Source organism: Vombatus ursinus, unplaced genomic scaffold (assembly GCF_900497805.2).
Source record: "Vombatus ursinus unplaced genomic scaffold, bare-nosed wombat genome assembly UNPS02014791.1, whole genome shotgun sequence".
Lineage (NCBI taxonomy): Eukaryota > Metazoa > Chordata > Mammalia > Diprotodontia > Vombatidae > Vombatus > Vombatus ursinus.
The window spans coordinates 19,108,178-19,124,731 of NW_020954569.1; the positions used below are offsets into that span (position 1 = coordinate 19,108,178).

Genomic DNA, 16,554 nt, shown 5'->3' on the forward strand with positions numbered 1-16,554 from the left:
GGAGTATTGTTTCCTACTTATCTTATGCTTTGGGTTTTAGTAAACACTGGGTTAGTGAGCTTAATTATTTTGGATTCTTCCTCTAATCTGTTCCATTTATCTACTTTTCTATTTCCAGTACAAATACACTTGATGATTGTTGCTTCATTAGATAGTTTCAATTCTATAAGTACTATTCCCTTTCCATTCCTCTGTTTATTTTATGTAATCTTTCCCTGGATTTTTTCAAGCCCTGTAAAACACCCTGGCTTCACCCCCAAGAATTGAATACTAATACATTTGGAAATTGTATTGTCATTTTTAGTATATCGTGATCCTGAACTCTTGAAGATGACCAGCAGAATACAAACAGGGCCAAAGATAGACCAAGTAATTTCTCTGAGGTGTAGCACTGCTAAATATAGAGGACCCTAGCAACCAAAATGTTAATAACTAAGTAACCCATTGTATAAGTTTATTGATATGCATTATTGCTAAGATCGCATATACTAATGAAATAATATAGATTTTAGAATTTGACATTTAAACATTGTGTTTCATAAGTTGTTAGTTGGTATACAACAGTATTAGCAGGCAATTTTTTATGTATAGATATTATTTGTCAAGAGTTGTGTCAGTTTTATTAAAAATAATCAAATAAAAATAATTATATTAGCCAAAGACTATACTGTTAACTAATTGTTAAAAATCATTTCATTACTTTTAGGCATGATACAAAGGCACTTTTTTTTCAGCCAAAGACAAGGTTTATTAGAATATCCCCCTTATTGACCAGACTCTTAAGGAATCTAAGCATTTGTATTGCCAATGCAAGCAGTCCAGATTTTAATAATCTAATCAGTGGCTAGATTTTAAGAATCTCAGCACCTTAATAGAGAGGAGATGGACCTTATATGCAGAAAGACTGTGGGAGAGATCTAGGAGTGGCCAAGTAGTCTGAAGGGAATGTGAGGTAATAGAATGCCAGGACAAAGTGGCCAAGGAAGAGTGGAGCCCAGCTAGGATTAAGGGTGAGAAATGGCCAGGGGCAATAGGGAGGTAACACAATGGAGGGCTAGGCTAGGTTAAGGGTGATAGGGAATTGGGAGATTGGGTGTAGTCACAATAAAAGCCCTGTTGATGGGATTATAGCCTCAGACAAAAGCCAGGATTTGGCCATGTGGGAAAGTCCAGGGTTTTTCTTTTTGGGGATCCAGATCCCATACTCATCATTCCCTCCTCAAACAAATGGGACCCAAATTCTTTTGGGGTAAGGGACAAAGGTCTTGGCTTCTGAAACTGCTTCTTGCTGATAAGGGACAAAGAGGTGGCTCTGCCTTGAGGGAGTCCCAAAGAGGTTGACTGGAACCAAGCACAGGCTGCTTCTAGGGATAATGGGGGACATTGGCTGGTACTTGCTGTGTGCTACCAACAGTAGATGAATGGCCTGTAGTCTGGAAGACACAAATCTGACAGAAAAGACTGCAGGGCACAGACATAATAGGATAAAATATCCTTAGCTCTGTTTGGATTCAGATAATTCAGTTTTCCAACCATGTAGTATGAAATCCACCTCATAGCCAGACTCAGGAATGGCCAGGTGGGTAACATTCCTTTTCAGTTGAACATAATGGGGAAACTGAGGCAGGAGGATCCCATCATAGACTGAGGCTAAAATTATCCTCTCAGCTTTTCCCAATGCTGACTTCTCACCAGTATCACATTTTCTGAGTAGCTTGTGGCATTTCTCTCAGATGGTGGATTATTGATTATTGATGAATTATGTTCCATCAGACAACTCTAAATAAAATCCTATGACCTTTTACCTCAAATAGCAAGTTTCCTTAATCACAGCTTAGGAAAAACTTCTCCAGGATTTACATCTCAAATTTAAATTTGTCCTGGTGTAAAAAAGCCAATCATTAGAGATTATTTCTAAATACTTGCAAAATCAGCAAGATAAAACCCAAACAAACTTTTTGGCAAGTTTACACAATAAAACAATAACCAACAATAGCCAAATTATTTTATCAGTAACCTAATTATGAAAAGTTGCTTGATATAACTGATACAAAGTGTTCACCAATTTGAAACTTGAAACAAACCCATTACAAATCAGGTGAGTTCAGTTTTGTTAAATGCATTTCCGAATTAATTTACACAGAGAATCAACATCTCATTATTAACAGTTAAAACTACAACTTTAAAAGAGTGTGTTTACCCAAGTTCAGAGGCTAGCTTCTTTACCTTGAGCAATATGTGCTGAACCTGGGTGATGCTTCCAGACAAAGGTTGCCCTAGGGCCCAAGGTCATTGACAGTGGAACCCACACTATAGCTGCTGCCCCTTTCCCCCTCTGTTCTTTCACCAAATAGGAAAGGAAGAATTCAAAGGTTGGGGGGGAGGGTGAAACTCTCTTCTCCTATGAGAGGGATTTACAGATACCCTCTTGACTCAAGGGAAGTGAGCAGGAGAAGGGAGTGACCAGGGTTATAAGAAGGTGTTTCAAAACTACTTAATGATCTATCACAAAACCTCCAGAATCTGAAAGGTGTTTTTAGCTGTTCTAACTTTTCCCTGTAGCCTTCTTGAAGGAAGATTTAGGGGTGTAGAGGGAAGCGATTAAGTAAGCTTCAGGGAACCAAAAAGCACCTACAGTTTTCCCAATTCCCTAGCACTGAGAGAACTGATAGAATTGGGCATATGCTTCTGGATAGGGTGTCTTTCCTTGTTCTCTATGCTATGAAAGGTGTACCCAGGTCCTTGGCCTCGAACCAGACCAGTGGACTGAGAGCCTGAGAGCATCAGGCTAAGCACAAGACTTTGTATCTGTCTGTCTGAAAAGCACCTCCAAACCTTCCTAGACGCTTGGAGAGCAATCCTAATTGCAGGGCAAGAGAGAAGGGGGGTGGGGGGGAAGCTTACATAGCTTCCAGTTTTGACTGGAGAAGAACTTGGGGTTAGTCAGCTTCCCTGTATGGGCCACCAAAATGTTGTGGTTTAGGGGTGATAGGATCCCAAAATCAGGACACACGGGTCCTGCCCGAAAGAATTCGATCCAAGCCTTCTTTTAGTCAAAGACAAGGTTTATTAGAACATAAGCCTTATTGACCAGACCCTTAAGGAAATCTAAGCGCTTGTATCACCAATGCAAGTGGGTCAGATCATAAGAATCTAAGCAGTAGCTAGATTTTAAGAATCTGAGCCCAAAGGCACTTTAAATCCAAACATTTAGTGTATGTAGAGAGGATAGAGATACCTAAAATTTTGCATAGATCTTTAATAGTAAAATATTTATGACTGTTGTCTAATCATTTACTTCTATATATATGAATTTATATAGGTATATGTATAAAGTGATTCAATCTTTTTTCTTTTTCCTCCCTATTATACCCAAAAGTTTTAAAGTGTTCAAAAGATTAAGAGGTATGAATAAATAGGATATAAGCAAGTGTCATAAAGATGCATGGAGCAGTAATTACTAGAAAAGAGGTTGTATAACTTAGGCATTTTTGTTCATGTACTCATTCGTTAGTATGGTAAGTCAGGCTATAAGTCTAGTTCAATCTTGATAAATCATACTTCAAAATTGGATAATGTAAATATAAAAATGCTTAACTTATTTATAAAGATTAAGTCACTAAACAGTCTCAGGTATTTCTCTTATTTCAATAATGTTCTGAAAAGTAAATTATGCTTAGTATATTAAAGTAATTGAAATTATTATTAAAAAATTGATTCTTGTCCATCTCCATGTGACTCTAAATGAAATAGAAACTTTGGACTATGACTGAGTACTATATTTTAATCATGCAAAGTCATATGCAATGCACTTGCAAAAGGTCAATAACTTGGTAATACAAAGAGATAGTTTAAGTGCATTTGAAAACAGCAGCAATAAAATTGTGGTCAACCTTCATGTTTCCTTAGCAAAAGGCTACAGTGTATATGTATGTATGCATGCATAGATGTATGTATAGATGTATATATGTACACATGTATACATGTGTAGATCTATACATGTAGACATCCATCAGTCTATACACATCCATCTATACATTATATATACATATATAGAGAGAGAGAGAAAGAGAATCAAAGCATGTTTCTAAATATTACAGCTGTTGCTTGTGTAATCATTGTGCTACAGAAATCTGGAACTTGGGGCATGTTATTTCACCTCCCTTGACCTCAGTTTTTCATCTGTAAAATGAGGCGGTTGGGCTACAGAGCCTCTAAATTCTCTTCCAACTCTAATTCCTTGATCCTGTGTATGTCAGTTTGCTCACTTATAAAAAAAGATATTAATGTTTTCATTAATTAAACCTACAGAGTCACAAGGTAAAGTTTTTTTTTTATATCTTACTATTCTGACTTTTTTTTTTACTGCTATCCTTGTATATCTTTGTACCTTCTCCAATTGCCTATGAAAGTACATTTGTTCATTCCTTCTATATTTTTCAGAAATCAGTATAGAAAAAATGAAGCTATTATGGTTTCATAATAGAGTTTCATAAACATGAGGACAAATGTACAATGATGAAAATGTTAACTAAAACAAACATTTGGAATTGTACTGATAACTTATTTTTAAAAGGTTTAAACTTTGCTATCAAAATGACAAAGGTTTGTGTTAAGAAAAATAACCATGGCATTGTGTTCTTACAAGAGGTTCATCTAAATGATAATGAGCATGAAAAATTGATTAGATCTCAGGGTGAACAGAAAACAAAAAACTTCAAAAATTCTTGCTAGTATAATAGAACTGAGGTCACTAACTATCTTATTACAGAATCATACTCTAACATATAATAAAAACATACCAAATATCATAATAAAACAATGAAAGTAAATGTTAAAGCTGATAGCCTTCCTATTATATGGAAAATTTCCAATAAATGTAAATATCCTATCTCAAATAAAGACAATTTAAAAATATTTTATGTTTGCTGCCAAGCATAATTTTAAAATAACCAATTACTATACCTTTCATTACAAATGTTAAGGCTGTCTTCAGCAGAGCTTTGGCTCTTATTCCATCCATAAATTGCTAATATTTATATTTTTGTATGTCTCAAAAATATTCTTAATTCTAAAAATGCTCTTTTCAAAGAGTAAATATAAGGTATTATGGCAAGCAAAAATGCAACAAAAGTCAACTGAGGCAAATTTTCCAGGCAAGTTAAGTTTATTAACAATGACTTATATAACTGTGAATAAAATGTGTCAAACTCCCTCCACAGTGGGTCAGCAATGCTGACAGGACTGAAAAGACCATATTTATTCAGTAGAAAAGCCTTAAGACTAGTTGCAGCTAGGAAAAGTGGACTGGCCTTCAGGTGTAGCTGATCACATCTTTCTCCAATGATTAAGGAATTTTATGAGACTCAGCTGCCTTTTATGATCTTTGTTAGAAAAACAAAATGGGTGCAGTGGAAAGAGTACCGTGAAGTCAGGAGGACCTGAATTCAAATCTGGCCTCAGACCAAACACTTGACACTTACTAGCTGTTCTGTGTGACCCTGGGCAAGTCACTTAACCCCAATTGCCTAAAAAAAAAAAAAAAGAACCAAATCAGAGTTTCCCCATTTGACACTCCCCTCTGGGACCAAGTTAGCCCAACTTTCCATGAGGAAAAACAAGGACAGGAGTACTATTCCCTGAGGAGGGACCCAGTCCAAACTGGTTCTTCTGTGCATGATTATGCAGAAGTGAGGGACCAAATTTAAACTAGATAGTGTGTCAATTCCTCAGGGGCTAGCAGTGATCACATTCCTCCACCATGCTTTTAGTTTCAACTGGGAGAAGTCTCCTTTTGAGGTACGATGAGAAATGAGGTTTGAGAAAATGTGGAATAGTATGGGTTACAGAGTAATATTGGTTATTAAAAATAGAGCATAATATTAATTTCCCTTAGCATAATTTTCCATGTAATATATTAAAAGATCACTGGGCCTAGTTTCTCAGTCAAACATTTATTTATTAAGCACTGATTGTAAGCTAGATATTGTTCTAAGTTTTGCAGATTCAAAGAAAGAAACAAACAACAGAAAGAAAACTAAACAGAGTAAGGAAAAAATACAGTCCCTGCTCTCAAAGAGCTCACAGTATACTGAGGAGAAAAATATGAAAATCACTATCAACAAACAAAAAATATAAAGTATAAATTAGAGATAATCAATAGAGGAAAAAAATCACTTGCATAAGATGGGGGGGTGAGGTAGGGTTTCTCCTAGAACAAGGTGGTGGGGGGGGCAGGAACTTCATGGACTCTTGTTCTGAACCTGCAAAGGAACAGTGTGAGCATAATAATATTCCACTAGTTAGTTTACAGGTTATTGTTAGCAAAAGTTTCATGAATTTTAAAACACTATATAAAAAGTATCTCTCAACATAATCACCACCACCACTGGTCATAAACATCATGAAATCAGATGTTCTCTAGATGAATGAATGTTTCGTATTAATTAATTACTAGATATACTGTATCTTGATCTTTATTATCTTTATTTTTACATATTTCAACTTATAAATACATAGAATAAGATACATAAATTTTGAAATTATTCCCTAAAAAAATGAACCCTTTTGGATGGAAATATTCATGTAGCATTTAAATTTTCTAATATTAAAAGGTACACTTTGGACATAATTTATTTTATCCTTGGTGACTAAGGATTATTTTCATCATACTACCCTCACTCAAATAGAATGTTATTACTATTATTGCTCTCAGTATTGTACTATTCATAGTGTAATGCTACTGAGTTTTGTAAGGCTATTTTTCCAAACTTTACTTTTCTATTAACAGATTTCTTTTCTTATATATAAAGTGACCTATCCCCATGGGTTTATTCATTTCCCCATATTATAAATCCAGTATTAATCTATTTTCAGTGTCATTTAGGACAGAGGACCAGGTTGATAAATTGACTCAAAAAACTTAATTATCAAGTCACAAAATTATTTTATGTATAATATCTAATCAACAGACCTAAGAATGTCCATGATTTTAATAAAGTACATTATCTTCATATCTATATTCCTCAATGTTCAAAAAATTTTTAATATAGGATTATAAGATTTAGAACTGGAAAGAATCAGACAGATGATTAGAGATGAGAAACTGAGGCCCAGATTGGTAGGAAGCACACTGCACATAATACATAATGAAAGACTTGCAATTAGGCTTTAGTAGTTTCTGTCTTCATTGTGATTTTTTTCTCCACTAAACCATACTGTTTTATTTTACTGCCAGAGACATGATTATTTTCAAATATTACCAGAATTCAGACCATAGCATATAAGAGTAAGATTAAAATTTATTCAGTTTCATTAAATTTTAAGAAATTTATAAAAAGACTTCTCTACTCTCATCTGTGAGAGCCAATTAGGGCCTTATGGTCTTTAAAGGCCCATGAAATATGATGTAGCCTCCTGACTTGTTAATTGATATTTTCCCATGATTCCTAATTTGTGGGCTAGAGTCCGAACATAAAAGACTAAACCTATCAACACCCAAGCCCCACATGTTAGATGTTCTAGAAACATTCTACCCTTCCATCTGAAGATATGATTAAACATAGACAGTTAAATGTGTCCCTTATAGAAGAAAAAATAGCAAAGATAATTTTCTGGGTACAATTATTCTTAATCTAGCCCAAATGCAAATAATGAATATTCTCCTGCATGCAAAAAGGAAAATAAGATTGATCATACAATAAAAGCATCTACATATGGTGAGCCTTCAGGTATGTTTAATTAATTTCCTCTTGGTGGAAATTATTCTCATCAGTTTTATATGTTAACAACTTATGATTGTAAATGCAATAATATTATGTTTTCACATTCTGACAGCTAAAGGCAGGGACCTTATCTTCATATAGTACTTGCTTCATATATTACTTAGCAAAGTGTCATGCTTTAAAGAAAGCAGCATAGATGATTTAGTTTTAAAAGTTCACCCAGAATATTGATGTAGATATTGCCATTTAATTTGCACAATTTAATTAAAAAAAAACAAAAAAAAGACAACAAACTAGAATTCTTTGCATCTGGGAAACAAATTCTAACTTACTGTCTGGCTAATTGTGTTAGCCTTCAAAAGACAAGATTAAGAATAAATTGCATTTCCTCTGTAGTAGTTGTATGAAAGTTGGTTTTTACCAGCTATTAAACACAGCAGAGGAGATAGGCTGATCAATAATCATTATTTCACTTTTGGTAAGAAACAACTATTTCATGTAATTTCAATTCCAAGTAATTACAGTTTGTAAAGGTTAAGTAGCAACCACATGTGAGTAATTGACTCTTCACCCAGGGTGTCATTACAGGTTATTACATGCCTATAAAGTGCAGGTGGTTGTCACAGATGTTTTGTACTATTATTGAAGTCATGTACTACCTAGGATATATAGTCCCAGGTTGCAGTCATGTGAGTGCATAAATCCATGAAAAGATCATCTCCTAAATGATAAATTCTACTGATGAATGTTTTCAATGGAGTCAGATAATTCTAAAAAAAAATAATTTAATGAAAATAAAAATAATTTAATTGTGGTCAATGGAAGAATGTATCTCTGTTATTTCCCAAGACATTGTAAATGGTACTAGTCTATAATGCAGAAATAAGGTTATTATACTGCATAGAAAAGATGACAGCAAAATGAAGGTTTATGTCTCCCTTGATAGTATATGAGGAAGTGAGGAAAAATGACAGAAGAACAAAACATATTCAGAAAGAACATAAATTTGGTCAGCCATTTGTAGAAACTGGGCTTTATAAAAAAAAAAATTCATGTTGAAAAATTGTGAATCCTCAACATTTCAAACATCAGAAGGATAAATATTTAAGCATCAGAACAAAGATAGATAAACAGATATAAAGATAGATATAGATCCTCCAGATGTATGTATATTACATATAAATATAGATATATCCTCCAATAGATAGATATAGAAAGAAACAAAGAAAAAACGCTCCAGCTCACCCCCCAAAATATTTTTCACTTCAAGTTTATACAAATACCCAATAACCAATCTTAAAAGCTATGTCTGCCCTATTCATAAAAAAGGTCATTTTAATTCTTAGCAGCAATGCCTTTGTCACAAGAACAACTCAAGCATTTAAAAAGTCCTGTAGGATTTTATAAAAGCCATTGACAAAGTTTCTCAATGCATTCATGTATTATAAAAATCAATACTATGGGGTTACTTCATTGGTCCTACTGGTATTTGGCCTCCTATTTATGCTATCATTAAATTCTAGGCTAAACCGATAGTGAGTCACCTGTGTTGACTTTGACTTTAATGAAAACAGTTAAGTTGGATTGTCTTCCTTTTATTGTATCATCTACCATAATTTTCATTTTCCCTTTCACAACTGGATCCTTGCATTCTTTACTGTATCTAATATAGTTAAAGAGTGGGCAGCTTGTTATCAAAAAGTACAGTTTCAGGAAATATATATGGATGTTTGATTGTTGGTAAAAGGCTTTAAGTCTTTGTGATATCTTTTGAATCTAGACTTGTTCTCAGAACTTCATATACTGAATGCCAGGGATTAGGTACGAGATAAACACAGGGATAAGGCCTGAACCTGTGATTGCTTTCAAGAATGGGGCTTCCAATAAAGAACTTTTCCCACCAATGCAAATTAGAAAAATTATCTTTAACTTAGTCTTAGCAAGTTGCCTAGAACATTGAGTGGTTAAATAACCTGCAAATGGTCAGAGCCAGATTGTGTAAAAGAGTAGACTTGAGCCTAGATCTTGCCAACTTTGAGGTCTGCTATATATCACACAAACTTCATCTCAGAAAGGTAATTGTGCTTTGGAGAAAACAGTTTATGCCACCCAGATGGATTTGTAATAGAAAGCTAATCCAATGCCAACTATATTAGTATTTGTGTGGCTAGTCATCACATCATCTTATGAATAGGAGATCCATTTGGAAAACTGGATTAATATCACAAGGTTATTTGGTGAAATTCAAGCGAGAAGGTGATTATAGAAACATGTTTTTTCTGAGTTCAAATCCGGCATCAGACACTTGTATGACCCTGAACAAGTCACTTAACCTGGATCGTTTTACCAAAACAAACAAACAAAAAGAAACGTGTTTGTTTGTTCCTTGGTTCATTTTTCTTTTTGCTTGCCTACAATGTACTGAGCAATCTTCTAGAATTTATGGTAGATATGAAGAGATTTTGGTCCCTACCCTCAGGGATGTTGTTGAGGTTGCATCATTTTCTTTAACTTGTTCATATCTCAAATCCGATTATATTAAATCCAGCCTGTTATCTTCTAGTCTAAAATCTTTATTTTTACAGGAAACTTTTGAGTAAACTTTCACCCAGATAGCTTGAGTAATAGTAAGAGGCACAGTCTGGATTTGAACTCAGGTCTTATGCCTCCAAATCCTTTGATCTCTAATAGGATATCTGGAGGTATAGTGGTAAATATTCATCAACAACTCTCTCAACTCCTCAAAAACACATTCTTTTCTTAATTGTAAACAATCAATAAAACAATAAAGTACCTCTAATGTTTGCTAATTTTTGAAGTGTTAAACGCTCAAAATGAAAATTTAACAATGGGCTCACGTAAATTGGCTCTGACAGGCAGTTGTGGCCCGGGAGTTTCCCTTCCTTTATCTCCGGTCCCCCATGGCCTCGCAGAACCGTGACCCGGACGCTGCCAGTGCCGCCGCCACCGCCCGTAAGGGGGCCGAGCCTGGGGCTGGCACTGCCCGTGGGTCCGTGGGCAAGAGGTTACAGCAGGAATTGATGACCCTAATGATGTCTGGAGACAAAGGAATTTCTGCCTTCCTAAAGTCAGACAATCTCTTCAAGTGGGTTGGGACCATCCATGGGGCAGCTGGGACAGTATATGGAGATCTAAGGTACAAGTTCTCCTTGGAATTCCCCACTGGCTACCCATATAATGCTCCCACTGTGAAATTTGTCACACCTTGTTACCATCCTAATGCGGACACCCAAGGCAGTATCTCTTTGGACATCCTTAAGGACAAGTGGTCAGCTCTGTATGATGGCAGAACCATCCTGTTATCTATCCAGAACCTGCTGGGAGAACCCAACATCAACAGCCCATTGAACACACTTGCTGCTGAACTTTGGACAAACCCTACAGCCTTTAAAAAGTACCTGCTGGAAACCTACATGAAGCAGGTGACTAGCCAAGAGCCCTGGCTCTGGCTGCCAGCCTACCTTCCTTCATTTTGTGTGTATGTGTATGTGTGTGTGTCTATCTTTTTCCTTTCCTCATAACCTGTCTTCTCTTTTCTGTACAGGACTCTGTTTCATAGACTGTTTTCCTTTTGTTTTTTATGTTCTTAAACTCTTGTCCAGCCCTAAACATTAATGTATAAATAAATAAAGTTCTGTTGTTTTTTTTTTAAATAAATTGGCTCTGACACACCACTGAATGTGCCCCACTAAAGGGGAATAAATTTACTTGTGAGTTTTCTCGACACAAAACTAGTACGGCCCTTTTCATTTCTGATGCCAGTAAATTTAGATTTCTTCTTTCTTTTTGTTAATTCAAATTAACTAGTGGTTTATCTATGTTATTGTTTTCTTTTCATAAAACCAGCTTTTAATTTATTTTTTTTAAACTTTGAATTTTTTAAATCTCCTCTTTGAATTATAGGAATCAATTTCAGTGTTTTAATTGGGTTTTTAAATTTGTTCTTTTTTGGATCTTTAGTTGAATGCCCAATTAATTAATCTGCTCTTTCTTATTTTTTATTGATGTGCACATTTAGAGATATAAATTTTCCCCTTAGTATTGCTTTGACTACATCTCACAATGTGTGGCATGTTGTGTTCTTGTTGTCATTCTCCTTAATGAAATTATTGGTTGTTTCCATGATTTATTTTTTGACCAAGCTTTTTTTTAAGGATTAGATTATTTAGTTTCAAAATAATTTTAAATTTATGCTCACATGGTCCTTTATTGAATATAATTTTGTTTGTATTATGGTTTGAAAAGGATGCATTTAACATTTTTTTTTCTGCATTTGGTTGTACAGTTTTTTTTAAACCTTTTGCAGAATCAGTTTTTGTTAAGGTGTCATATATAGCTGAGAAAAAGGTATACTTCTTTCTATCCTCATTCAGTTTTCTCTAGAGGTCTATCACATCTAACTCTTCTAAGATGCTATTAATGTCCTTAATTTTTCTTATTTATTTTATATTTAGATGTATTTAACTCCAAGAAGGGAAAGTTGAGGTTCCACACTATTACAGATTGACAATCTATTTCCTTCTCTAATTCATTTAACTTTTCAATTAAGAATTTGCTGTTATACCATTTGGTGAATGTATGTTTAGCATTGACATTACTTCATTTTCTTTAGTTTCTTTTAGCAAATGTAGTTTCCTTGCTTATCCTTCTTAAGTAGGTCTAATTTTGCTTTTGCTTTGTCTGAGATCATGATTGCTACTTCTGCCTTCAGATAAGGCATAATAGATTCTGCCCCAGCCCCTTATTTCCCTTATTTTAACTCTCTCTCTCTCTCTCTCTCTCCTTCAGTCCCTCTTTTTCTCTCTCTCTCTTTGTTTCAAACATATATCTTGTAAACAACATACTGTGATTCTGCTATATAATCCATTCTGCTATCTTCTTCCATTTAATGGGTAAGTTCATTCCATTCACATTCAGAGTTATGATCAATGACAGTACATTTCCCTCCATTCTACTTTTTTCTGTTTATCCTTACTTTTTTCTCTTTTTTATCCTGTCACCCCTTTCTACTTTGTTTTGCTTCTGACTACTGCCTTCCATTATCTGCCCTTTCTTTTATCACCCACCTTCTCTTCTCTCTTTTACCTTCTACTTCCCTGTTAGATAAGATAAAATTTCTATAGCCAATTGATTATTTTTATATATTTTCCTACTTCAAATCAATTTAGATGAGAGTGATTTTCAATTACTATCTACGCCCTCACATGCCATTTTCCCTTCCACTGTAAAAAACCTTCCTTGTGAGATGGTTTCCCCATTCTTCTTCCTTCCCTTTCTCCCAGAGCAAATCTCTTTCTTACTCAGCTTTTTTTTAAAATATTATCCCAACCTAATCAAAACTCACTTTCACATTCCCTGTCTATTTAGAATCCTTCTAACTTTCCCAATAATGACAAGGTTCTTAAAGTTACATGTATCATCATCCCATATAGAAAGGTAAATAGTTATACTTTAGTGAACCCTCTATGATTGCTGTTTCATTTTACCTTTTTATAGTTCTCTTGGGTCTTGTATTTAAAATACAAATTTTCAATTCAGCTTTGGTCTTTTCATCAGGAGCTCTTGAAAGTCTTCTATTTCATTAAATATCATCTTTTTTCTTGAAGCATTATACTCACTTTTGCTAGGTAGGTTATTTTTACTTGCAATTCTAGTTTTTTTGCCTTCCAGAATATCATATTCCCAACCCTCCAGTTCTTTAATAAGGTAGTTTATATGTTTTATGTGATCCTAACTGTGGCTCTATGATATTTAAATCGAATTTTCTGAAGTATTTTCTTTTTCATCTGGGAGCTATGTAATTTGGCTAGATTATCCCTAGTTATTTATCATCATCATCATTATCATCATCATCATTATCATTATTATTACTATTCATTTTGATATCTCAGGTGGTGATTTTGATTTCTATTTTATCCTCTAGGTTTAGGATATTGGGAGCAATTTTCCTTCATAATTTCTTGAAATAAGATATCTGGACTCTTTCTTTGATTGTGGGTTTCAGGCAATCCAATAATTCTTAAATTATCTCCCCTTAATCTAGTTTTCAGGTCAGATAATTTTTAAATGTGATATTTCACTTTTCTTCTATTTTTCATTTTTTTTCTTTGTTTTATTGTTTCTTCATGTCTCATCGAATCATCAGCTTCCATTTGTCCAATTCTAATTTTTAAGGAATTATTTTCTTTATTAAGCATTTGCACTTCTTTTTCAATTTGACCAATTCTGCATCCTAAGGACTTATTTTAATCAGTTAAGATTTGAACCTTTTTTTTTATTTAGTCAATTCTTTTAATTTTTTTCAGTATGTTTGTGCCTCTCTTAACAAATTGTCATTTCATTAATTTCTTTCTTTGTTACCATTTCTTTACCTATTTTTCCCCCTCTAACACTCTTATCTAATATTGAAAATAATTTTAGCTCTTCCAGGAATTCCTTTTGGGCTTGTGGTCAATTCACATTTGTTTTTCTTTCTTTGAGTCTTTGGCTTATAACTGTTTTGTCTCCATTGTTTTCTTCAAAGTTTATGTCTTGATCTTCTCTCTCTGTCAATGGTAGTTTTTATAGACATTCTTTTTTTGTTTGCTCATTTTTCTAGCCTGTTTCTTGATTTTGAACTCTATATTCAAGCTCTTTTCTGTCCCCAGCTTGATGGACAAGAGCAATATTCTACCAAACTTCAGGCTTTTTGCACTGCTCTTTTCAAAGCTAGTTCTGAAGATCTGGTAGTTTTCCAAGGAGATGTGATGTAGGGTGAGGACTCTTCTGATCTATGTTCTGGTCCATACCCAGGAAGGCTCCTTGATCTCTTAAAATCTCAAACAATACTATTCCTTGGGACCCCTGGTCCCTCTTGATTCAATGTTTTTTTTTCCCCCGTGCTTGAAATGTGACCTGGATTATATATGGAATGGAGTTACCAAATAGCTTCTAGTCCTACATGCAGTGCTACCACAGGGATCCCCCTCAATCTCTTTCTGACTGGTTGCCAGGTCCCTTTATTGTCTTTGGCTTGAGAATTCTTGAAGCTTCTGTTACCTTGCAGCCACTTAGTTCCACCAATGGTTTTACATCCATGTTGGCTCTGGGCCAGCATCCACCCCCATGTCACAGATCTCTGCTTCCAACTTCCTAAGTTGTCTTGGGCTAGAAGAATATCTCATGCTAATATTTTGTTACTCTGCCCCTCCACAATTTGATGTGAGGAATCATATTAAAGTTGTTTGGAAGGGTTGGCTGAGCAATTCCTCTCTTCTGCCATTTTGATTCAAGAATTATAAGGTGGTGGTAGTACAAAACCCAAAGCAAAATACTTCCAAAGCTCCTCAAGAAGCTTATATTCTAATTGGTGTGTGTAATGTTCACATATATAAAACTACTTTAAATAGCTAATAGGGATAGTAGAAGGTAACGAGTTATTTAAACATGTAAAACCTAGGGCATATTTGTAGGGAAGAAAGTAGGAATCAGGAGTTAGATAGAGACTGAAGATGTGGTAATGGGGGCAGTCTGCTGGAGAATATGGGAGGGGATAGGATCAAAGGTACATATTTAAGCATTGACCTAGGCAAGCAGAAACACTCCCTCTTAACCAGTTACTGATGTGAAGGAGAAAAGAGTGGGAGAAGATGCCTGATTGTTTTCATAATAGGATGGGAGAATAAGTAGCTCTCTGCATATATTATTAATTTTTTTCAGTGAATTTGAGCAAAACTGTAATCTCAGAGGTTAGAAGGAGGGTGTTATCATGGAGATTGAAAAGAAGGTTTGGAAAATCCATTGCAAAGAGTTGGACAGAATATTAATTATGGAAGAGTAGACAAATCAACAAACAAAGACAATGTAACTAAGATGAGAAGGAAAGTAGAAAATTGGAAAATAATTTTTACAACCAGTCTCTCTGATAAGGGCCTCATTTCTAAAATATATACAGAATTAAGTCAAATATGTAAGAATACAAGTCATTCGCCAATTGACAAATGGTCAAAGGATATGAACAGGCCGTTCTCAGATGATGAAATTAAAGCCATCTACAGTCATATGAAAAAATTCTCTAAATCACTATTGATTAGAGAAATGCAAATGCAAAATGCAAATCAAAAACAAATCAAATGGAAAAAAAAGTCTGTGTCTGTGGTGACAGAGAGAAGCATGGTTCCTGAGCTTCTGGCCTACAGACTGAGGGAGAATCGAGTTGCTGATCAGAGAGGGATTGCAGGGATCTCTCTGCTGGTGCAGGATTTTCTTGCTTTGCCCATGCTTGGATCTGGGGCACAGTTCTGAGGGGTGGTCCTGAGGCAAGGAGGAGTGCTGGTGTGGTGGAGATTGTAGTGGTGGTGGAGAGGAAATCCTCCTCACAGTTCTAAGGCAGAAAAGAGTGCTTGTGGTCACTCATAGACCAGAGCACAGGCCAGGAAAGGAGTAAATGCCTCACCCTTGATCATAGCATCTTGGAAGAACTGAAAATGCAGATTCCTAGAAGTATCTCTGAAAACAGCTGCACAAAGAATAGAGTCCATATCTGCTGTGGGAAGTGCTCTACCATCTGAACTAAAATTCCCTAAGCACTTTATAAATACTTACCGTGGGAGGCAGGTGCTATTATTATCTTCAATTTATAGTTGAAGAAACTGAGGTAGACAGATGTTAAGTGATTTGCCTGGGGTTACCAAGCTAGCAGGTGTCTGAGGCCAAATTGGAATCCAGATCTTACTTACTCCAAGATCAGCACTCTACCCACTGCACCACCTAGCATCTTCTGGCTTAGATATAAATCACCTGGTTATAAGTCCTGGTTGTTTCACAAATT

General features: G+C 35.1%; 1 pseudogene; it reads left to right on the top strand.

Moving 5' to 3' along the window:
• The first annotated feature begins 10,645 nt into the window (after window positions 1-10,645).
• LOC114048115 lies at window positions 10,646-14,497 on the top strand (annotated as a pseudogene).
• The last annotated feature ends 2,057 nt before the right edge of the window (window positions 14,498-16,554 follow it).